General features: G+C 39.5%; 1 protein-coding gene and 1 long non-coding RNA gene across 2 annotated transcripts in view; both read left to right on the forward strand.

Moving 5' to 3' along the window:
• ZNF804A (zinc finger protein 804A) overlaps positions 1-24257 on the forward strand; it is a 105025-nt gene that overhangs the window by 60670 nt on the left and 20098 nt on the right. The gene's annotated exons all lie outside the window — the stretch shown is intronic.
• Positions 16015-23595, forward strand: LOC144937867 (uncharacterized). Its single transcript, XR_013637788.1, has 3 exons — positions 16015-16057; positions 19899-19987; positions 23571-23595. It is a non-coding gene; the product is annotated as an uncharacterized LOC144937867 (long non-coding RNA).

Consider the following 24257-nt stretch of genomic DNA (forward strand, 5'->3'; position numbering starts at 1 on the left):
ATTAAATATAGAGCTTTGAGCAGGAACAAACATGTTTTGAAGGAATATATCTGAAAAATACCATAGAATATATAACTCTGGGGCAGTTATTGAAGGCCGGTCATGATAAAAAAAATTATTCCATATAGAGCGTTGAGCAGGAACAAGTTGGAGTGCTCTTGTAAAATATAATTAAATCATGACAATCAACATACTAACGTGCCGAAAGAGGCACAATTTCAATTGGGAACATTTACCTGCAATAAATAGCTCAAAAATATGGACAGGAAGACAGCTGGACGGTGCACAACGAGTCACGAAGATAATTACATTTACAGACGTAAAAGAGACGCGTGAATATGAGAACAAATGCAAATAAGAGATTTTATTGTGACTGTTAATAGCTATAGATTCATATTCACGCGAAGAGATGCTGGCCAATGGATGAGATTGGAGATGGAGTGGTGGCCAGGGGAGGGATCACGCCTGAGTGGATGACCGCTGGAAGTGGTGATATCAGCTGCCGTTCAAGAGTGTGATGGATTGTGACAGCGTTTGAGATCGTGGGGAGTGGACTCAGGATGTTTATTTTAACTGGGGAATCCGATGAGCTATGAAGATATTTTTTCACAGATGTCCAGTAGTGGCTCGTCAGCGAGGTACATCAACAAAAAAACATATAAAAGTTAAGCAAGTCACTCATGAATAATTATAAATAATGTAAGTACAAATTAAATTTCGATTGAAAGCTTTCGTGACTGCAGGGATTCATCTTCTTGGTTCTTTCGGTAAAGTCACGTAGAAGGGAAGTAATAAAATAATAAAAATAAAACATAATAAAATTATTCTCACGACGTTTCGGCCACAACGCAAGCAGCCGTCCTCAGGTGACGCTGTCGCCTCGACATACCTAGTTTTCACCTGAGGACGGCTGCTTGCGTCATGGCCGAAACGTCGTGAGAATAATTTTATTATGTTTTATATTTATTATTGTATTACTTCCCTTCTACGTGACTTTACCGAAAGAACCAAGAAGATAAGTACAAATTGTTGACAAATCTGCAGGTATTTATGTACGAGTGCAAACATCAACATCAACTGCAAGCTTGGGCAAGGCAAACAACAACAGTCCAAGACCAGCCAAGACAATATAATCCCTCGATTACATTTCACTTGCAAACGTAACTATAGATAAGTAAGGTCCATAGTTGAAACAAATTTACTCATTAAAAACATCAAATTTACATTTAATAAAAGTTTCCCAGCAGTATATAGAACATAGCTCATGATGATGATTAACAGTCTATGATATCCAAGACAATTGTCATCTGCTTTACAGAATTATAGTTGGGAACACAATCATGTAGTATATTTTATTAAATAGGACACTATAACACAGACTATTGCAGCTTATTGTTGTGAAGGTACACGTAGCTAGGAGCGTACGGTGACTCATTTTCCTCAAAATAGGCATCGACTTCCCGATGTCTCTATAATTCACCTGAAATGGGAGAATTTCGACTGTATATACTGTACAAGACTGCAACGTACACATATACATGAGGCTCCTCATTATTAATGTAAATAACAAAAAAAACGCGCTGGACTAAATTGTATGAATACTATTTATTACGTTACTTCCTTTCTTGATTTCAGGTTGGAAATATATCCAAAAAAATATGGCAAATCTTTCTATTCCATTCTTCAAACAAAGATCTCATATGGCAGTAACCAATGTGCCAATAAAGTGTCTCTATGAACAATGTCTTACAAAGCAAAAATGAAAAATGTCAGGATATCAGCAGCATTGATTCAACCCAAGCAAACTCCGGACTGATTTCGGCATGCAGTGTTTTATCAAAGACGGGCTTGCTTGAACCAATGCTGGTGAACTGCAATGTGTTTATAGGCAAGGACCCTCCCTGTTAATTATGAATCCTCGTTCTACATACACTTCATAATACATCGTCAAAGAATGATGGCAAATCGTTATATTCCATTCTTCAAACAAAGATCTGAAATGGAAGTAACCGATGTGCCGGTAAAGTGTCTCTATGAAAAATGCTTTACACAGCAAAAAATAAAAATGTGAGAAAATGCATTGCCCGTTCCAAGCCATCTTGCAGAACTTACACGACTTGCCATTCATGCAGGGGCGGTTTCTTCATTAGGGCGATTGGGCGACGCAGCACCAATGTCATTCAACCACAGAGTCACGCTAGCCATCACTGTGCCTCTGGATATAGTCCAATCAGCGTCATGTCACGTTCTGTGGAGTACCGCCTCTTTTTGGGCGATTTCACTCCGGCTGAGAATCGCCCAGAGTGTTCCCATAGACTTACATTCAAAGATGTTTTTTTTTCGAACGGGGGGCGCTGCAATGCATTCTCTATGGCTTCCGGGAGGGCTCGCACTAACGTGCTTACGTCATCATACGTAAGCACGTTTCAGTCAACAATTTTATTTGTCGCCACCTAGTGGAATCTTTAATAAAAGAAACTTGAGTGGATTGTATTAATAGTGAGTATAGAAACAAACAAGATGTATTGTAAGAGTCACTTTATTTTTCATTAATATTAAAGAAGTGACGTTGCCTTTACATGCTTAAGCTGTTAATTTATCCTTTGCATGGGTGGACCTTATCCTTATAAATCATCCAGACATTTGCCCCCCCTGAGAGATTTTGCAGGCGCCGCCACTGCATTCATGTATGATAATGAATTAATCTAGTAACATTTCAAGTCTGTAGCGACCTATTGAGCATCCTCCTCTGGCTCAGTCAAAAAAAATGTGTCTGTGTTGGCCAAGGTGCCCAAAGTAATTAGCTTTTACCTGCACCCTGCTTGGCACTCGACCCTTGATACTCAAAGGAACACAAAGATAAAATAAATGTTGGCCTTGTGCACAGAGCGGCAAAGCTAAACCAATTACAGTGAAAACCGTGAAAGGGTGCGACTACTCGCTGGGGGAGACTGCCCCTTGGTGTGTCATGGTTAGCTCACTGGACTTGCAATCCAGAGGTCACCGGTTCTATTCAATCTCCCAGCGTGGCAGTTGCAACAATTGATAAGGTTTCACAAACGTCCCCATCTCTGCCCACCCAGCTGTACATAACAGCTGCGTAATGTAGCTCTCAGAGACGCCGTCTTGTCTTCTGTATATTATTAAGAAAGATAAAGTCCAATGACAACTCAACACGTAACCGCGAGTGACTCTGTACACTTGGGTAGTGGCACAACTCTATTCTGAGACAACAGAGCTTCCGATCTCAAGACAACTCGCAGACGACGGAGACGACCCGATCCAAGGGCAACTACGATGACGACGACTGCAGTCCCCAACACCAAGCAGCTCCACGCCCTTCATTCCCAAATTCTCACCGCACGTGGCCCTGTCGACCACCGCCCTTATTACACTTTCCCACCATTGGATCCCGTGCTCCCCCACACCTGATCTTGTCAATGCTTGTCTCGATAATCATCATTAGCCCGGCCATTAATAACCATGGTCCCGGGGAACCACACTGTTCAGCTATCGCCCCGCACTGTCATTACAGCTGTATATAAATGGGTAACACCACAGTTAACCACGTGCTGTGGGTTGTATTATGGGTACTCCCCCATGTCTTCTAAAATCATAGGCTATAGGAAATTTACAGTGCAACCCTTCTTAGCCACTGCTCCCCATCTGTTCGAGAGACGCAGCTTTAAAGGTTAAAATAACTTGAAGTAGAACACAAATGAAAAAGGAGACATTTTACATAATGAAGATTTTAATATTTCCATGCGAATCGCTCACGGATCATAGCCCTCACAATTGCAACTCCAGTGCCAACACAGACGTACATACGATTTTCTATTGCTGTATATTTATGTGATAGTTTTACGTATTTGCATTGCATGAATACTGCCACATTTGAATATTATAAACACTAACCATGCATGCACGCATTCTGTCTTCAAATATTGCACATTATGATGATTAATTTTGTTCTACCAATAAGTAAAAAAACGTTACCCAGCTGAATGTTCTTCCATTTCATAACGCATCACGACGACTATTTAACTAATACCTTAATTTAGTCTCATCGGCCATAAATGAGCAAAATACATTTGGCAGTACGTTTTTTACAATTACTTTTTAGCTGACTATAAAATAAGCATTCGTTTTTAATATAATAATTGCTATTTAGTCTTGTTTTAAAGGTTACTTGTTCTTCACCTGATGATATATTTATTTCACTTAAAGGGAATTTAGGTGCTTTTCCACAATACTAAAATGTCTGGTCCCAATACTTCAAAATGTCTGAAAAGATACTGTATATGTTTTTTCTCACAAGAAACAATTTCTAGAATGTTTCCCTCGTTGTAAGAGTTCAAGGGCCACAAAATAGACCATTGTGGCCTCACAATTCAAGTTTAGACTGGAGCCGAGGTTTCCAAAAATTGTGCCAGGCATAGTAATGAAATGGAGCCTCTTGGGAAGAAGACATTCGTGAATGTTTCATAGGAAAAGTTATCCAATGCTTTATCTATGATACAAGATAGGTCATAATGTGTCCACGTGGCTATTTTTTTTCAAGATACAGTATATAAATGTGTTCGTATCTCAGGAATGGAATAAATGTTTATATAACCATCAGCAGAATGCAGTGATGGAACCACTATTCAAACTGCCACCACATTTAAGCTGCGTCAATGGCTATACACAACGTACAAATTAACTAATTGTTGCTTCATTCGAAGTATACATAATATAGCAAATGCTCAAAAACAAAAAAAAATGTTTTATACATCATTGAGGCTGAAAGGAACATCTTGACATGTTGGCCCACTAACCTTCTTCGGAAAATATCGAGGTGTACACACAGAACAGAAGAGTCCTCAAATAGTTCTGATAGATGAATGCATTTGGATGGTGGGTGCTGTTGGACGATGGGGTGCAGTAAGTCATCAGCGTTTGAATATGTTTAACGCATTCTAGAAATAAATACGGGTGTTCGGATTGTCTGAGGGAAATGTAAGGCGTTTTCTAAATTTGTGGACATCTAACAGTTGTTCAAATGTAACTGATGGCATCTGTTGTGATGACGAGGAATGTGGACGTGAACAAGCTCTTTGAAGAACAAAAGCCACACGTAGTGCATGTGTACTCTAATATATCACTGCAGAGAGACGAGACTTGTCTTAATGTAAGACTTGCCATTAGTAGAGGCTTATGACATTTCCACTAGGTGGGGCTGTTGTGAATGACCTCTGAAAATATGGCGTTATAATTAAGAAAAACCTCGTACTGGTAGGAACCTCCTGGTTACACCTGCCCACAGGGGATTATTGTGTCCGTCCGTCGTGCATCCAAAAATGGGAAGGGTGGGGCTGGGTGGAGAGTGGAAGGTGGGGAGCGGCTGGGTGGGGAGGGTGGGGAGGGGCTGGGTGGGGAGGGTGGGGCTGGGTGGGGGGTGAGAGGGGTGGGGCTGGGTGGGGAGGGGCTGGTCACCCCGTGGTGCCCTTATAAAACTCAACGTTTAACCTACTCACGCCGGCTTGTGCCCACCCTCACAGTCGGCCATATTTGCGGAATACACCACGCCGCCGTTGACCCTGGCCATTGACCGAGCAACCCAACGTTCCTACCAGCTCCCTCCGCAGGAATGTGCTAATGTTATTGGCCTTCCCGTGAAAGTGATATAACTGTCTTATCAACCAACGGTAAGAATTTATAAACAATACGAAACAAAACAACAAATCACTCAAATGCTGTCCCCATGACCCTCAAGTTCACACTACACAACCCCTTTGACACTGCCAAAAGCCGTGACCTGTTATATTTGCACAGCGCATCCTAGCGTCGTGACATCGTCTCACTACAGCCATGGGCGTCTTTTTCACTACCCGGAATGGGTCTCGAACGGCGGGGCTACAATGAATGAAGAAGGGACATCTCTCACTCGGACAGCTTCACAGCTGCCCCTAGACCTCCCCGAGGCACAAATCAGACTGTGGTTTTGCAGCGGTTTCTAATACGAACAACCTAAAATGTTATCTTCATGACAAAATTCACGCCTCTAATAGACGAACCGCGCCGGTTTGTCCTCCTCTTAACTGCACAGTTCATGTTGTTACAGGCACACCAGGGACGTGCGGTCAGGGGAGGCAGGGGAGGCAGAGCCTCACCTGTCATACTCCCATGAAAATAGCTGTTACTAAAAAAATCAAATTAAATTAATATTAAGATTTGTACACTGATCTGTGTTATAAATGTCATTTCTGTACGATTCCAATCATTTTTATAGTCAAAATTGCCAAATTTGCAGAAACTCCGCTGCAAATACAGGAAGAGACGAGAGGTGAGGAAGAGACGAGAGGTGAGGCAGCGACGAGTTCAGCCTCCCCTCTGATTGCGCAACCTCTCAGTAACTGGATGGAGCGCGGGCAATAAGCGCGTGCCTGTTACTATCTCAGTATGTCACCAATGTAATGTTTGTAGACCCCTTCATTTCATTTCCTCGCCTTCCATACTCCAGGTAACTTATTTCACCTATGTGTATAAAGATATTTAGGCTCGCTGGTCTCGTCATAAAATTGCAATAAAAAAGCACCAGGGGAGGCAGCTATCACATCTGCCTCACTGAGGGGGACGTGTCTAACACGCCCCCCTCAGTGAGGACACGCCCCCCTCTGTGAGGCCACGCCCCCCTCTGTGTGTGACTCTGGCTCTGACACTAGCCAGTGCCTCCCCAGCCATTGACTTCACCGCACGTCACTGAGGCACACACTTGCAGGTTGAGTGCAAATCCAATGTCTATGCATGTTCGTATGTCACAGATATCCTGTGGGTTATACATGTATGGTTGGTGACTTATGTATTCATCATTTGGGCTTAAAACTAATAATTAAAGCTGTAGTTCGCATTCCAAATAGCCCGATTCAAACATGAAGGAATATACGTGCAGGCCATTTCTTCTTCAAACATGCTTATTCACATTGACCATTCTATTCACGAAAACATGTTTAATTAAACAATCACATTTGGCCAATGTTGGATGTCCAACACACTGATAAAACATTACAACTTCAGGAAATCCTCATAATAACGTTTTTTAATGCGTTAACAAAAAGTGACAGGCGCCAATTACTCTTTGCACCCCCATTGAGTCCAGCATCTGACAGCACCAATGGAAAGGAAGAGCATGCCCAAGCTCTCCAAAAATGACAATTCATATATTTCTTAAATGGATCAAATGTTTCGATTTAAAGCTTTCGTGACTGCAAGGATTCATATTCTTGGTTCTTTCAGTAAAGTCACGTAGAAGGGAAATAATAAAAATAAAACAATAAAATTATCACAACGTTTCAATTACAACACAAGCAATCGTCATCAGGTGTGAAAACCATAGCAAGAAACATTTTTCTTGCTGCAATCGAAACGTCGCGAGAATTTAATTGTTTTATTTTCATTATTTTATTATTTCCCTTCTACGTGACTTTACCGAAAGAACCAAGAATATGGATGAAATGTTGTTACTTGCAACGTGTGTTTATTATGTTCTATTTTGAACCACTTTTAAAGTAAACATGGAGCATGATAATTTATTGCAATGGTTAATTTAACAAATTATGTAAATTATTCAACAAATATTGCATGTCAAAATAATAAGTTATTATTACATTTGACGGTGCACTCTCAAGGGTTTAATCGTGCTTGTGCCAGACTTTTTTTTAATTCACCAACTTCTAAACAAATGCAGTTGCTTCAAAGAACCTGCGTAAATAAAAACATGATATCCATTCAGCAGTTTGTGAACTTTATTGATCTTCCATAATAGAGTTGTTTTGGGGTTAGATCGCATAAATATATAAATGTGTCGTTAAAACCCGCCACCACCCGACACAGCCAACTAGTGAGGGTTGTCACGTATACAGAACGTGGCCAATTCGTCACGAGTACAGCACACCGGTGTGTTGGGGAGCCAAGCCACAACATTTACAATCTGAGTACGACGTTTCGCCAGTAATTGCAACTAGCTTCATCAGGCAACAGCCAGATTCTTAACGACACATTTATATATTTACGCAATCTAACCCAAAAAAACCTTTATTATGGATGATATTGGTCACGAAAGCGACCAATATCAGAGAGAGCCGCCTCTTTGGTTCGATTCAAGAGGTCGAATCAGTGATGACATTGTTGGTTTTCGTAACGAGGTGGTGGGTAGGATCTCTATTGATTTTGGTTTAGCAGCCATCATTAAGTAGGTCCTGAATTTTGTTATTGTATGTGGTTTTGCCCATGATGACAGTGGCATTGCCCTTGTCGGCTGAGGATGACGATGTCATCTCTCTTTTTAAGTTGAGAAAGCTCAAAACACAGCCACCATTGCGGTGGTTTTCTTACATTGACATGCTAATCTCTCACAATACAACGGCCACCTCCACAGCTTTGTTTTCCTCGATGTGACGGTGGCGCCCGGTTTTCTTACATTGACATGCTAATCTTACATTAACAGGCTAAATGTCTCGTTAACAAAGCCACCGTTGCGGTGGTTTTCCTACATTGACATGCTAATCTCTCGCAATACAATGGCCACCTCCACAGCTTCGTCGTCGTGGAGGTATATCAGCTCTCCGATCTTACATTTACACGCAAATTCCATCTCTAGCCCCCCCCCACGTACTCTTGGGCTACACCCATCTCAAACCTATATAACAGCCTGCTTCAGCAGCTCTACCACTAGATTTTTTCCTGCCTCAGCAGCTCTCCCGCTATATTTTTCACCTGATGACGATTGCTTGTGTTGCGATCGAAACGTCGTGCTTTTTATTTTATTGTTCTATCTACGTGGCTGCACTGAAAGACCCATAGAATATGGGTTCGGAATGCAGTGTCTCATCAAAGACAACCAATGCTGGTGAACTGCAAAAGTATTTATAGGCAAGGACGCTCCCTGTTATATATGAATCCTGGTTCTACATAAACTTTATCATATATAGTCAAAGATCATCTATATAACCACAATATACTTTTTTGGGGCAAGTGCTGTTAGCTAGCACCTATGAAGGTCACACAGCACATCAGGGGGTGGGTGGAGAGCACCATGCCCAACTGTCTTTGTCTCTGTATTGGCGATGTTTACACACTGCACCAGGTACTTATTTGAGACTGAGTCGACCTAGGGGAGGCCCAGGACTGGTTCAGATAATCGTCACCGGTGTTGGTGACAATTATCTAACCGCTGCACTACTCCTCCCCTTATAATATATAGCACAAATATAATTTGCGTCATTGTGGAAATATAAGTAACAACATAAATCAACAGCCAATACGCCTCACTCTGTTATAACTGCAGAGTATACATTTTTATAAAAGCGTTGTATCCCAGTTTTGGGCGATTGTACTCTCACAGTCGCCTTTTCCTCTTTATTTATCAAAATCTGAATCTTTATTTATCTTGGAGAGATCCGATAAGCTATGAAGCTCTTTTTCAGAGATGTCCAATAGGGATGAGTCGGAGAGTCACAACAACAAACAATACAAAAAAAACTATAGGAGTGCAAAGTATATGGAAGGTAAGCAATACAAAAAAAACGATAGGAGTGCAAAGTATATGGAAGGTAAGCAATACAAAAAAAAACGATAGGAGTGCAAAGTATATGGAAGGTAAGCAAATCACTCAACATAAATAAAGAAAACTAAAACATTTCTTATTTTACCAGGTAAGGCCCACTGAGCTAGTATTTCTTTTCCAGAAGCGACCTGGCCACAAATAATAGCTCAACGCATCAGTTGAGCTCATTGGTGATTTTGTTCGGCATTTTAGTCACAGATTTCAAATCATAGAGTTAATCAGCTGCAAATTCATCACCAATTAAGAAAAAAGTGCTCCCCAAGATGTAGTTTAGTTTTCTAATGCTATGGAGCATTTACAAATCAATACCAGTTACTCAGTGGATTCATTGCTGGCTAAAATAGCCAAACCATTAGAATGACTAGCTGTTGTTGTCTGACAGCATTAGAATTGCATTCAAGGAAATCTACTGGTCTGGGGTGAGGGTGTACAATTCGATCATTATGAATTTTGTGTTTGTTTATATTCTGAGTAAAAAAAACTAATGTTTTTCCCATTAATAATTCTAACGTTTTCGTACAGAACTCTTATCCACGGCAGTATTACCCACGACTCATATTTTCTATGGGACCTCCAGGGTCTGTGGAACTCCTATTATCCGTGCTCCTATTCCTCCTATTCGAGGTGATTATCCATGATTTTTCCTATCCTCCATTGGGGAACGGCTTCCTATTTTTCACAGTATTTGTCGCAGATGGAGTCAAGCAGCATACTCATTCTATAATCCGCGTTTATTTGTTGGTCTTGTATGGAACAGAGTGTTGCCCCCTATCACGCGTGGGTTTTTCCCCCGGGTGCTCCAGTTTCCTTGCACGTATAAACCGTCATTAATTGAGTCGTAACACCTTAAAAAATAGAGAACCGCAGAGCTTGGGCAAACGGTGGTGGCATTGCTTCCCCAGTGGCTATACATTTCCACGTGATGAGCCACTTTGTTGAGCTACCATTTGTGGCCAGGTAGCTTCTAAAAAATAAGTTAATACCTAAGTGGGCTTTGCATGGTAGGATGGGGATGGTTTAGTTTTATTTGTATGTTTTTGGATTATTCGTTTACCTTTCTTGTATTTTGCACTACTATCGTGTTTTTGTATTGTTGTTACATTTTTACCCACCCCTACTGGACATCTGTGAGAAAGAGCTTCATAGCTCACTGGATTCCTCCAGTACAAATAAATATTCTGATTCGGCTCATGCGTGCATAATCCCCCCCCCCAAATTTGACGGACTCATTTTCTCGTGCCAGAGCGCTGGCTCACTGCATGAGTGCCATCGCGCCTCTGAGTAATTTATTTCAAGAGTATCGATTACAGTATTTGCAGTATTTAATGTAAGTATAGTGAAAATTTGTTTTCCGGGGACATCTGTGCAAGTCGCTCATTGAGCCAGCAGCCCAACTTGTACTTTGTTCGCTAATTATAATGTCTGCAATGCCTATTATTGGAATATTACGTGAGGCTGCATTTCGTTCCCATTGTTCCTGAGCTAAGGTTGTCCTAGGGCTCTCGGTCATATTCGTCGAAATAATCTAGTCGGCAAAATACTTTATACACTGTTGGGTAGAGATCTATCTCCCGACCCTCAGGCTCCAAGATGACATCGACAATCATGATATATATATACGCTAATATACTCCCCAAGCCTTTTATCTTACAACTTGGAAAATGTTAAAACTGCTGTGCAGCGTGCAATTAAAAAAATGTAGCTAACGCTTAAAGATATAAAACATGTATTTTTCATAGATATCACAATTTGTTTCGACTATTTTCCTCCAAGGGTTTGATCAGCTGCCTAATAAAATGATTACTTGTGGAAAAAAAGTGTACAGAATAAATTTATATTAAAATACATTGTAAATGTCGTGGAGGATTTATGGTTATGTAAACATGTGAAGAGCATTAGCTACTTTTCAGATCATTAAAAAAATGTGGACCCATCAGACTGAATATCCTTCCCAATTTATAAACGACAGTGTTACAAGGCACTGATGGTGAATTGCACAATGTGTCTGGCCTACTGTACACCACTTAGAAACATGTGGTCATATTAAAGCGACTTTGACGGTCGAAGACTGGAAACATTTATCATGTCTCAGCAATACATTGTGTTCACGTCTGCTTTGTGGGCCCTCATGTGACCTTGTTGTACATCTTCTGGCTTCGGAAAATGACACCTCGACAATGGTATTCACAAATGCATTGGTATGTCTGGCCAATAAATCCATGCTTGGATTATAAAATGTACTGAACTGCCTTCGGCTTTTTTTATTAGTTTACCATAATAGATTGAGTATCTGGGCAGAATTTTTCGATTTAAAGCTTTCGTGACTGCAGGGATTCATCTTCTTGGTTCTTTCGGTAAAGTCACGTTCGGTAAGGTCATCATTCAGACGCTGTCTTTCCGACAGACCTGTTCTTCACCTGAGGACGGCTGCTTGCGTTGTGGTCGAAACGTCGTGAGAATTGTATTTTATTATGTTTTATTTTTATTATTTTATTATTTCCCTTCTACGTTACTTTACTGAAAGAACTAAAAAAATGTATCTGGGCAGAGTTGTGGAGAAGTGTGTATTTGCCCGGATTCTATTCAAGCCTAGATATTATCGCTGACAAGACCTCTTCAGAGGAGCACAATGTAAATAGAAAACTGATTATAGCAGTGTCCATAAGAATAAGCGTTTCTTGTACGAAAGCGATAAACACATGCAAGCCTTAGTAGCACTTGACTTGTACCTACAGTGAAGCGTGGCAGGGTTTTCCAGGTTATCCATGCCAAGTGCGTTCTATTCATCATCATTATCCACGTTCAGTCGACGACTGATTGATCGACAAGGTGGCATCTCAGTGCGATTGCACTGAAGGCCAGACTGAATGTGATATGGCTGCACTGGTTGGTAATTAACGATGCTCGCTATGCCTGTGTGCTTGTGCAGTCGTATGTTAGCATTGATAGAATACGCAAATCTGTTTGGAAAAGGCATGTTCTGTAAAGCGGACAAGTGCAATGTTGAAGAGCATTGCTGGAGACTTGGAATCCATTGTGTTCTCTGTATAGCCCCAGCAACCAGGTGCAACAACGAGGATATGATATTCACTAAGATAGAGGGAGACTGTTTTGGGTTGCACTGGGTAACAAGGTCAGCGAAAAGTGCAGGGAAATGTCCTAAGAACAAGTCGACAGGAATTGACATTCAAAAGTTGTCTGACTGAAAGAGAATAAGCAATGTTGACCATTTAAAAAAAAATAATAAATGTGACGTTTCAGAGGATATCTAAAATGAAATTCGTAGCTTTGACCTCTGAATTGTCTGCAGGGGTATTTTTTTAATAATGCTCGCTTACCATGCAAGGCACATTGCTGCTGTCGCAAATAATCATTGCAGTTGTCAGCCTTATACAGGGTCCATACATGTTTTGCTGTGTCCTATATTAAACATGCTTTGGTCTGCTTATTCTCTAGAGATTTGGATATTTTTTGCTTTAGAATCTTAATACATTAATCTAAAAATGAAATGTCAAACCGAAAAGACTGCTATTTCACTTCGTGCAACTTGCTATCTGCTAACTTTTATACGGCCATCGAGTTCGCTCCTCCACATGCCGTGGGATTGTAAAAGATACCAAAGTAGTTTCATATAATATTCCTTTCAAGATAGCTTACATCAGCTTTTTGCAGAAATATGAAGTGAATGTTAAATGTGATGGCATTTTAAAAGAAACTGGAATGTGCTTGTTTTCATATAGCAGTTCTGAGTATCTGAAGCTAAATGAGTCACCATTTTCAGATTAGTTGACGTGAAAATCCTGTCCCAAAATATTTGCAGTCAACCGGGAGGGGATGAAATGAGAAGATGGAGCGAGCACAGAAAATAATTAGTCAAGACGCCCCAATGTTTTCAGTGAAAGCTAATCCATTGCAATTTACCAATTAACATATCCTTACCCCACCCACTCGCTCACCCGATTTACAAACCTATTCAGCCTCCCGTGGTGTTAAAAGTAAAATGTTAGCAGTGTTGCTATTATTTTTATACTTGCTTGGTAACCTTATAACCGGCAGCCATTAGAGTATTAAGTAAGCAAATCAGTTGAAAATATGATAAATAACATTATTAACGAGACAATACGATTACAGCACTGGTGTTGATGTGCTGTTAAATTGGTGGAAACAATTCTCGAAATGTAAAAGGACGATGTGCATGATATTAACAATCGCAAAAGTATTACTAAAATGCTGTGTCAGAACTCAAATTTTCTACTGCACGCTTTAGTGAGACTACGCGTCCTGGTTTGACACAACATATGTTTTTTTTTGTGAATGTATTAAATCCATAAAAAAAATTGCCAAACATTTTCTTACTTAGAAAGCCTTGCTCAACAAACTGGAAACGTGAGAACTTGCAGAAAATGGTAAACCAAGTAAATTTGCTTAGGCAGCCGTGCAAAGGAGTAGCGATGTTGCGTCTATATATGTGCGGTCACATTACTCTTCTCCACATTTGCAAACCCAGCTCCACACCACCATGTAACGGTGCATTCAATTAAGGGCCGTGAGGCAAAAATGTAATGTGATGGCTTGCTGAGCTGTGCTGTTCCCCTGCAGAGAGCCTGAATATGGTAGCCTTATCAGCAGCAGATGATAAGGCTATGCGCATTTTATGTCTTTGTTTTATAAACTTACTCCGTATGGAAAAGCTATACCACAATTATAAGCATCACTTCCAGCAGTAAAAATAACCTCAATTTTATTTGCTACTCTAAAATCATTCTCAGTTTGGCCCTTAATTTGTATAATTTAAACATTTGGAGACAAGAAATGACACTGCAACTCATTATTGCTTCTGTTTGTTTTTCATCATTATGCATCAAAGTCAATGGGGGTACTGGTGACGTCGTGGTTACTGCACCGTATTATAAACCTGGCGACCTGAGTTCAATTCCTGGTCACATCCAACGTCAGCAGCAAGTGATATCTGAATCACCAACCAAGTATGGTCGATATGGTCAAACAATCCCTGTGACTGACGTGACATGGAAAAGCCTTCATGCAACAGTGGATTTGCAAAGGGCCTGAAAAAAAATCTAAGTCAATAGAGGATTCTGGACACTTTTCAGTTTAATCCCTGAATAGTGTCAGAGATCCAGTTAATGAACGACCATTTCTGTCATACACACCAGACTCAATACTTCTGGTGTATGTCACATATTGGCACCTAATATGCCGTCTGATGCATAAAACAGTAACGCCTTATGTGGCAAGGTCAATGTGATAATGTTTAAAGCATAGGATTTGCTTCTGTGGATTATCTTTTTATCCCAAGGACATGTACAGATTTACAATATCAGCACTGCAGAAATGAAGAATTTAGCTAGCATTTTTGTTTTGTCAGCTACAAATTTAAATAACTTCAATCCAGCCTATCTCAATTGTATACCTACATTATCTCTCCTGTAACTTATTTAAAAATGGGATTCTATATTTCAAGATTACTTTTAAATTATTATTTTCCATTTTCATAGTATATAATAAAGCAGCAATGATAACCTGCTATAAGCTTTAAGTGTTATTTATATTATACCATTATTTTTTTACACGGTTATAATTTACATAATAACATTAAATGATTTTTCTGACAGTATTAAATTATAACGCCTTTAATTATCATAAAGTATCAGTGCTCCAGGAGTATTTATGCTATATATTTTAATGCAAATGAATATTGACTTTTCTATCAAACCACTGGGTCAAATATGTACCTGCTCAAGGAAAATATATATATTACATTTTTTAATCATAAAACTGCAGGTGTTGGTTTTTATGTGTCAAGCATATGATGATGATGTACATGACACCCGCTAATACATAACCCTAATAAAACTCAACAAGGCAATATTCACGCACCAGTCAAGCCTGAACTATTCTAGACTATACACTTGTACTTTGTAGATCTGATACGTCTGGGATCGTTAATATTTATTATATCTCTTTATATAATTCGTATTATTGTAACATATGTATCCGTATCCTTGTTTAAATGAGCTTAGCCTGCTAAAGACACTGCAGCCTGCCAACCTTACAAGATATTGTTAGACCGTTTGCCTCTCAAATATTATTATGTGCAGCCCAGAAGTTGGGTAAATGACCACGATTTGCTTTGTTTGTTTTAGCAATCTTCAGCCCCTTTCAAGTTAAGTCGGTTTGCCACATTTTGACAAGTATGAAACGTACATGGGCGGTGGTGACAACAAAAAGTTTTAGAACAACAGGCCGACGCATTTAACAGCTGCCAAATTACCGTATCGAGCTCATGGCTGCGCATCACTGAGCCATGCAGGACTGGAACAATGACTGTGCTGATTAGCGGTGGGGAGGTGACGAATGGGTGTGAATAGGGACAATGGAGAGGACAGCATGGCCCTCACGGTGATGCAAGCAGCAGCTGCTTCCTCTGCAAAGGTGAGTCTGCACAGACCTTTGGCAAAGAAGGGACAAAGTAAAATGCAATAAAATTAAAGCTGGAAAATAAACAATGCGCGCTTTATTTTAATGAAGCTATTTTTGAATTTGCTGCCCAATCTCAGTGGAGGTTTTTTATATATATAAAGAAACGGGTAGCACGTTGCACTGATAATAGGTGCGCGATTTTTGTGAAATAGACCTAATCCATCTATACCCCCAACGTGTGATACAAGGGAATTCACGTGGGGTGCGGTAAATTACTTGTGATACTTGACATCAAAGAATGTATTCTAATTCTGGGGTGATTGAAATGGCAATTAATAGTTTCACATTTATACTGCGATTGAAAAACTTGATTATTTCTGTGTAGTCAGAAGTGCAACAGAACATGAATTTACTTTCCATTTGTTTGGGTCATGAATATGGAATTTTGTTTTAAAAGTATTAGTGCTGTTAATTATTTTTTTCAGTCATGGCAAGTTTGGGTTATTAACCGCATTTTAGCGTGGGATTTGTTTTCATTGGTAGGTCTTAAAGTTAAGAAGATTACTGGTGGAAATATAACTCTGTGGGAGCAATTAGAGAGTTCCAACTTGTTTATACAGCTGATATGCTGCTCTGCCCAACAGCATGAACAATCTCCTATTCTAATCCCATTCAAATTTGAAACCACAGTAACCTCAAATTTGATTAAATTGACCCTCACTGCGATATACCCTCAAGTTTACGAATGTCCTAAAATGGGCACTTGACCCAGTATGCATTGCTGCTTTAGGGCGGCTTCAATGAAGCTAGGTGTCTAAGTAAATTTCATGGAAATTGAGGAGGTTTGAAATTTAAATTGGGTAGACATGGATTTGACCTCAATTCTCATTTTGCTGTGCTTTGCATTGACTGCTATGCCGTTACTAATATTTTTTTGGCTGTGACCATGCGACTAAGATAATCAGCTAGCTGAAGATTGGCAGTCATGGATTTCCAAATAAACTTACTTTCCTTAAACATACGATGCTAGGTCATTGATTTGAAAGTGTATACTAATTTTCACTTTTTAACAACGGTGTGGCATTATAACCAACAGCAGGCACAATGTAAGCTTCTGCTCATATTTATATATGACCAGGAGGTGCTCTTTCAATCGCATGAATATTGATGTGAACAACGTTTGAATAATAATGCGTGTAAAGTTTTAAATTTCATGCACGTGTGGTAGAGGAAAGCTGCTGAATGAGACATTGCAGTTACAAACAAACAATGTTAATTCGTGCCCATCAGTAAAACATACAGGGTAAGGTACTAAACTATTACTTTTATACATAAGCTTGACTTATACATAATATCAGGAAAAACCATGGTGAAGGTTGCCACAAGTAAATAACAGACAACCATTTTATTATAGCCAGTTGACATGTTAGTCATCAGATCCCACAGGTACGAGTAAAATAAAACGATTGTTTGATTGTAATGCCACACTGAGAAGCTGATGCAGCACCATGGTTACATAACCGAGTTCAGTTTAAATCATATTTCATGAAACACCGCATGGCAGCAGGAATTACTGTGCAAATATTTATCATCACAAAACAAAACTCAAGACACCTCCCCAAGGGCTGCAATGCCCTGTAACTGTGCGTTTTTGACCCGGAGTAAATTGAAACTATGCTTAACCCTACTCGTTCCTGACCTGGCTAATAATGGCATTGGGGCAAGCAAGACCTTGGGCAGATGAGGTAGGGCTCAGAGTAAGCTTTGGGTAAAGAGCCTGCGTGAAGTATCAGCGAGAGGGCTGAGTGGCAGTCATAAAGGTTCGGCAGGGGTGTGAAGATTCTCCCCCGGCCCCCCCCTGCCCCTGCAGCTATTTGATGAATTGTGATTCATGGTCTTCATAATTCCTTCGATACTTTTTTTTACATTTCCACGAATGGTCATGGCTGCAGAGATGATGTGGACCCATTAGACGTGCGATTCTATGCATACGTAATGAGCTTAAGAATCAATATTAATGCATCGTTCCACTAAGCATGTAAGTATATTGAACTTCTTTCGCAGCGTACGTAGCCAACTGTGCTATTTGGAGGTGCGCTATCAGTTTTGGCATAAGGGAGCTGAATTGGGGAAGCGAGGTGTGCATGGTCTGAATCTGGCTGGGACTTACTGGCTGGTGACAAATGGAAGGGATTGGCAGTAAGATAAAAGAGGCATGAGAGGGTATATGGAGAGTGGAATGATGGGGTTGGCACAGTCATCATCACTATTGCTCAGGAATCTGGTGGTTTTTAGTTGCTAAGTGGCCTCCTTAGCGTATCCACACTGTCCTGTAGAAGAAGCCTGGCATTTGTGAAGAGAGCTCAGGACATAACTCTCGAATTGACTGTACATGTGGGGGGAAAGAAGACAGAATTTAAAAGCACAAACATCCATGCTGCTTTAAAGAACAAGCAATCACTCCACAATGGGATGTGATTTGTGCACAAAGCATGCAAACAGATCAATTACTAAAGCTTGTCAAGGTATCTGCATGTGCATGCATGAACAAACTCTTGTAATGATTAAACCCTAGAAACTCAACAACCTTTTCTGTTATTTGATATCAGAAGTGAAATAATTAATGAATGTGTCGATGAATATCAATCCTCAAACTCGCGATACATAAATCGAATTGCTTTTGTAAGAATCAGTGTTTATTATTTATATATAGTATGTAATGGGTTCACGTGTCCCCTATAACCACCAGTGGCCACTATATTCCCCACGATGTTAAACACAAAATTTATTATTGCCTGTTCAAAATGTGTGTTCTAAAACAAGTGTCTGGTTAAATACATTAAATAAAACAAGAACTGTAAACTGAACTATTGTTCTGTGCATAAAATGTGTTAAAGTAGATTTTTTTTTTTACCAGGCCATTCTCAGAACAGGAACTAAAACGATATCAAATCAAATCATCAATATCTGTCCCTGGCTCTACATGAACTAGACAAGGCTGTGGCAACTCATTACCAATCAAATGAAATCCTTCCCCCCCCCCCCCTTCATGTATCATTGGGGTGATTAACCAATAGCTCATGAACTTGATGTATTTTCTATTAGGATGAAACTTGAATTAGTATGAGATCGATATCAGCATTTATATGAACTGTGATAAATCAGGCTGCACCTCGTATGTGTCCTCCTGCTACTCTGAATGAAGCAACGGTGATAACCCAGAGACGTGCAGATCATTTTTACCAATACATTAACCTTCTGATTTTGTGTGTTTTGAATTCACATGTTTGACAACTTGCATCATCAATATCTCACGATCTGTTTGGATGCTATACCAGATTTCTGTGTAAAGTCCATTAGCCTTTGCAAGACAGAATTGACACATCTTAACGTCCACCTGTGTATGATGTAACTATCCCATTTAGACTATTATGTTCAGACTGTATGTAACAGAAATGATAGCTGTGTCATATTAGTACCTACAGTCTGAGAATGTGACACACATTTTAAAACACATAATTCGGGTTCTTGTACAATTTGGAGTTATTCTAATAGTAATTTTATTAAGGTTTTTAATACATCAATGAGTTACACATGAAATATCGTAAAATACAACACTGTAAAAAAGGCATTACTGTTGTTCATATATCTTTTATAACACAATGAATAAGCAAACAATGTCTCCTTCATATATCCATCCATCCACGTAAAATAGTAAGCATATTTCTTAGACAACTCAGCATCCACACGGCCTTCTGAGAGTGCAGAATTTCAACAGCATTGATTACAGACCAGAAAAACTCTATATTCTCCACCTTTACACCGATTATTATTTTTTTCTGTGTATTACAAGTTTGCTTCGAACTAGGACCCGTACAATCAAGAGAGAGAGAGAGAGAGCCCTTGCCTGCAAGATCGGGCTGTTCACCAGCATTGATTCAAGTAAGCCTGACTGCTGATGTATGTCAAAACCGGTCCAGAGTTTGCTTGTTTGGAATCAATGCTGCCCAAATTTTGCACTTCCAGAAGACCATGCAGCAGATGGGCTGTGTTATAAATACTTTTATTTTATTATGTTTAGAGACGAATATGTGAAGGGGACATTGCTTATTTATTTTGTTATGTATATTCTCTTTTATTAGTTTGTTCAAACAAAATTGTTGAAACAGCTTACATGTTCAAAGTGTGGCATTGATAAGTCTATTTAATTAAAAATAATTATCATACTTTATACATGTCAGTGTGAACACTATTTTTTCATTGGAATTTATCCAAGTGTGTGTGTGTGTTTTTTTATCTGAAGATATATTATATATTTTTAAAAACTGCATTTTTGTATGGTCAGCTAATTAAGGCCAGAATATAAAACTCAACATACGGTTTTATAGAAAATAATAATTATATATTTGAGAGGGAATTGGATTAATATTGTTTATAATTTTTTACTGGTTTATAATCAATTGAATAAACAAAGTGCATACTATGCTGTAACCGTTTGTCAACACTGCACATTTTAGTCAAACAATATTTCAGTCTCCTCTTCGGTGCCGTTTTATAACATGAAAACGTTTCGTTGATCTAATTTTTTTCTGAACGTATCTGTTGCCATTGCAAATTTGACACATGTGCCAACGTTAAAATGTAATAGCTTTTGAAAAAATTCAATTTATACATCATATCTTCACAAATTTTGCTTGACAGGTCCACTCAAGAGCCCTCAATTCTTACATTGTTGGCCTTTGCAAGTGCAGGATCTCACGTCTTAAGCAGCAGAGCTGACACATTACATTTTGTGACATGCATCTACACTACTGTAGTAAGTTAAATGCTGTCGTGAATTTGAGATTTCTGACCCTACTCGCGCTGGTATTTTCAATTCACAATGGCATCGTAAATTGTCAGAAAATCTGTTTTTCATGGCTCAGTGGTGTCATTTACTTTGGATTCATGGCACTGTCACAGACCTGGAGACTACAGTAAATAACCTCCCATTTAAGGATGAGCAAAAGAAATTCAAGAACGTGACAAGGCCATTAAACCCAATGTATGGCTTCAAATGAAAAATGTAGACCGATTGACCAGATCCACTAAAATGCTCCCTTAGTCATATCTATGAGGGTTTTATGTCATATTAGTCCTTTGGAAATTATTCAGTGCAACTGAATTTAGACTGCAAAATACACAAGCAGGTAATGTACATAATAAAATACTATATCAATTAAATCATTAATGGCTTGCCTCAAAGCAACGTTGTGTGTTATAGCGATATGGTTTCAGGGTTCAAGTAATTCGTAGAACCAAATATACTGGGATGAGACCATGATAGAATTGCTTTGGGAAAAAAAAAACAATGAGCATATTGTAGGGTCACTCCTGTCATTAAGAGTGAGTTGAAAGTTTAACAAAACACTTCATTGGATACATAGTTTGAAATCAAGCCTTTATATATTGAAACGTTCGAATGTTTATTTTAAGCAGGAGTGAAAATGTCAAGGTTTTTGTATTTTCATAACAAAAACAACAGCAGGCAATATCTCCTTTATATATGTCTGCACGTAATAAAATAAAAGTATATTCTTTACACTTCCCATCGGCCCCATGGCATTTAGGGAGCTATTCATTTCAGCAGCATTGAATCAGTGCAAACAAACTCTGCATTTCCATAGACTGATACATTTGAATTACGAGTAATTAATCTTAAACATCTGATAAAACACAGTAGCAAAAACACTTGAAATTATCTATATCCCCATAGTCTTGGCCATTTGAAATACACGCAAGTAATTTTTCATAGGTGATATTAAAACCCTTCTTGGAATTGGCAACTTGAATGACTGGAATGCACCTGTGATATTTGTGACTTTGTTGAAAATGTACTGTATAATTGTATTCAAAATAAAATGTATAAGTACATTTGTATAAAATATGAAGTTCTGGGCCCAATTCATATCACTCTGTTGGCCATTATGTTACCATTACATTTTGGTGGATTGACAGCCATCTTTGCATAAAAACAGTTCCATTCAGAAATGATAAATTTACGGGCAATTCCATTGAAAAAGGTACCTATTGCGCCACTGTCAATACAACAATGGCATAATGCCCCAGAGTGGTGGAGTTATGGTGAAGCGAAAGCTGGCAAAAATGCTTGCAATTATGCGGCTTTTGTGTGTGGAACACTGAGAGGACATGGCGCTGATTGGAGTCATGCATTCCACAATAATTATTTTGCCTTTGTACGTTAAGTGTTGAACAGGATTTTTTATATTCTTGGGGTAATTCGGTAAAGCCACGTAGATAGAAAAAATAATTTAAAAAATATCACGACGTTTCGATCGCAACACAAGCAATCGTCATCAGGTGAAAAAATATACAGTGTTGGACCAAATCTTCAATGATTGCAATGGTGTCAGGAACAGGAACTTTGGTACACAAAGATACTACATTGAAACTGACAAGCAAATCACCTGGAGATAGTGAGATGTCCTTAATTAACGATACCAAGTGAGCCGAGTTAAGTACAGCTGAGGTGGTCTTACCAGTGAATGGTTGTAAAGGTCTCAGACAGAAATCGGGCCAGCTTGTAGGTGGGTGAGTCAATGGTGGAGACGATAGGCCGAAGTAGAGTACCTTCTTTATGGATTTTTGGTAAGACATAAAATCTGGGTGGTCTAGCAGCAGAGGGTTTTAAGGAAAGCTGCTTGGTTGGTTCGATTAAAGATGTCGAGTCAGTGATAATATTGTTGGTTTTCGTAACCAGGCTGTTGGTGGGATCTCTATTGATTTTGGTATAGCTACCATCATTAAGTAGGTCCTGAATTTTGTTGTTGTATGTGGTTTTGTCGATGATGACAGTAGCATTGCTCTTGTCGGCTGAGAGGATGACTATGTCATCTCTCTTTTGTACTTGAGAAAGCTCAAAGCGCTCATCCTTACCGATGTTGCTAATAGGTGTCTGAGCGTTTTTGAGGATTGCAGCGATTTCCGATCTTGCCACGTCTGCAAGAATGTGTCCCAACCCCTTTTAAGGGCTACGTCGACCTGGGCAATTATATCATCAACTGGGATGTGTTTAGGGGTGACTGCGAAATTCAACCCTTTAGCTAGAACCGATTTTAGGCTGTCGGAAATTGGGCTGTTACTCTGATTGATAACAATCTTGTCACCGTCTAACTTTTTAACGTGTGGATCTGGCTACTTCTTGGACATGAGGTTGAATTTGGCAATCAGGTTATCTTTGCATTTATCTGATATTGAGGCGGCTGGCGAGGCAGTCATGTTATCTACATGTTTTCTGTCAATGTTAAGTGTGATTGTAAGAGAGTCTTGTCTAAATTGTCTAGTTCAAATCGGAGCAATCTTATTCTCTCTGAGATCAGGGCTAGGCCGGCCCTGAACAAGATCTGTTTAGCATTAGGAGAAGTGACAGCAGCAGATGTCCATGTAAAGGCGATCGGTATTACCTTTCATGAACTCTTGGAAGTGCTTGCACAAAGGATAGTAACATCTCATCCTGTGTTCTTAGGAATCTGAATATCTGGACTTGTCCAGTGACTGCTGAGAAAGATCAGCTGACAACAGGGGAAAGTCCTTGTGGCGGCACGGAGAGACGGCTGACAGGAGGGAAAAGACCCCACCGGGACAGTCATGGGTTAGGTTCCCATTTCTGTAGTTTCCCATGCTTCGCAGTATGTTGGAAACACCCGCTTTAGCTACAGCAAGTCAACATACGAGAATACCCCTAGAGTCTGCGAGAGCGGGGGTGGAAGATGACTCATCGACTGACAACATGGTAACGACTGGACCGGAAACGACTACGAGTAATGAGAGCACAGCACAAGAGAACACCACAGATTATGTTTTTTGTTTGCATTGTGACCACAAGTATAGTGGTTAATGCAGATATTATTCCTTGTTAAAGGTTTCAGTTTAGTGTTTTAACATCTTAACACCTGTTTTGTTGCCAGAAACAAGGGGAAAACCTATTCTCATATTTTGATACTGGCAAAGGAGGTCCTATGAAATTACTGAACAGTTTAAGGATTGGTATTTAACTTTTGCACTTTGAAAAGTATTATTTACTTTAATTCAGGAGACTTTAAGCTATCAGGTAGCATAGTTCTAGGGGGTTTGTTTCTGTCTCCCCTAACGTAAACACATATATGGTCGTTGTGTGGGCTGGTAATGTGTGTGGCTTCTTTCAAACCCACTT

This window comes from Lampetra fluviatilis, chromosome 2 (assembly GCF_964198595.1).
Source record: "Lampetra fluviatilis chromosome 2, kcLamFluv1.1, whole genome shotgun sequence".
Taxonomy (NCBI): domain Eukaryota; kingdom Metazoa; phylum Chordata; class Hyperoartia; order Petromyzontiformes; family Petromyzontidae; genus Lampetra; species Lampetra fluviatilis.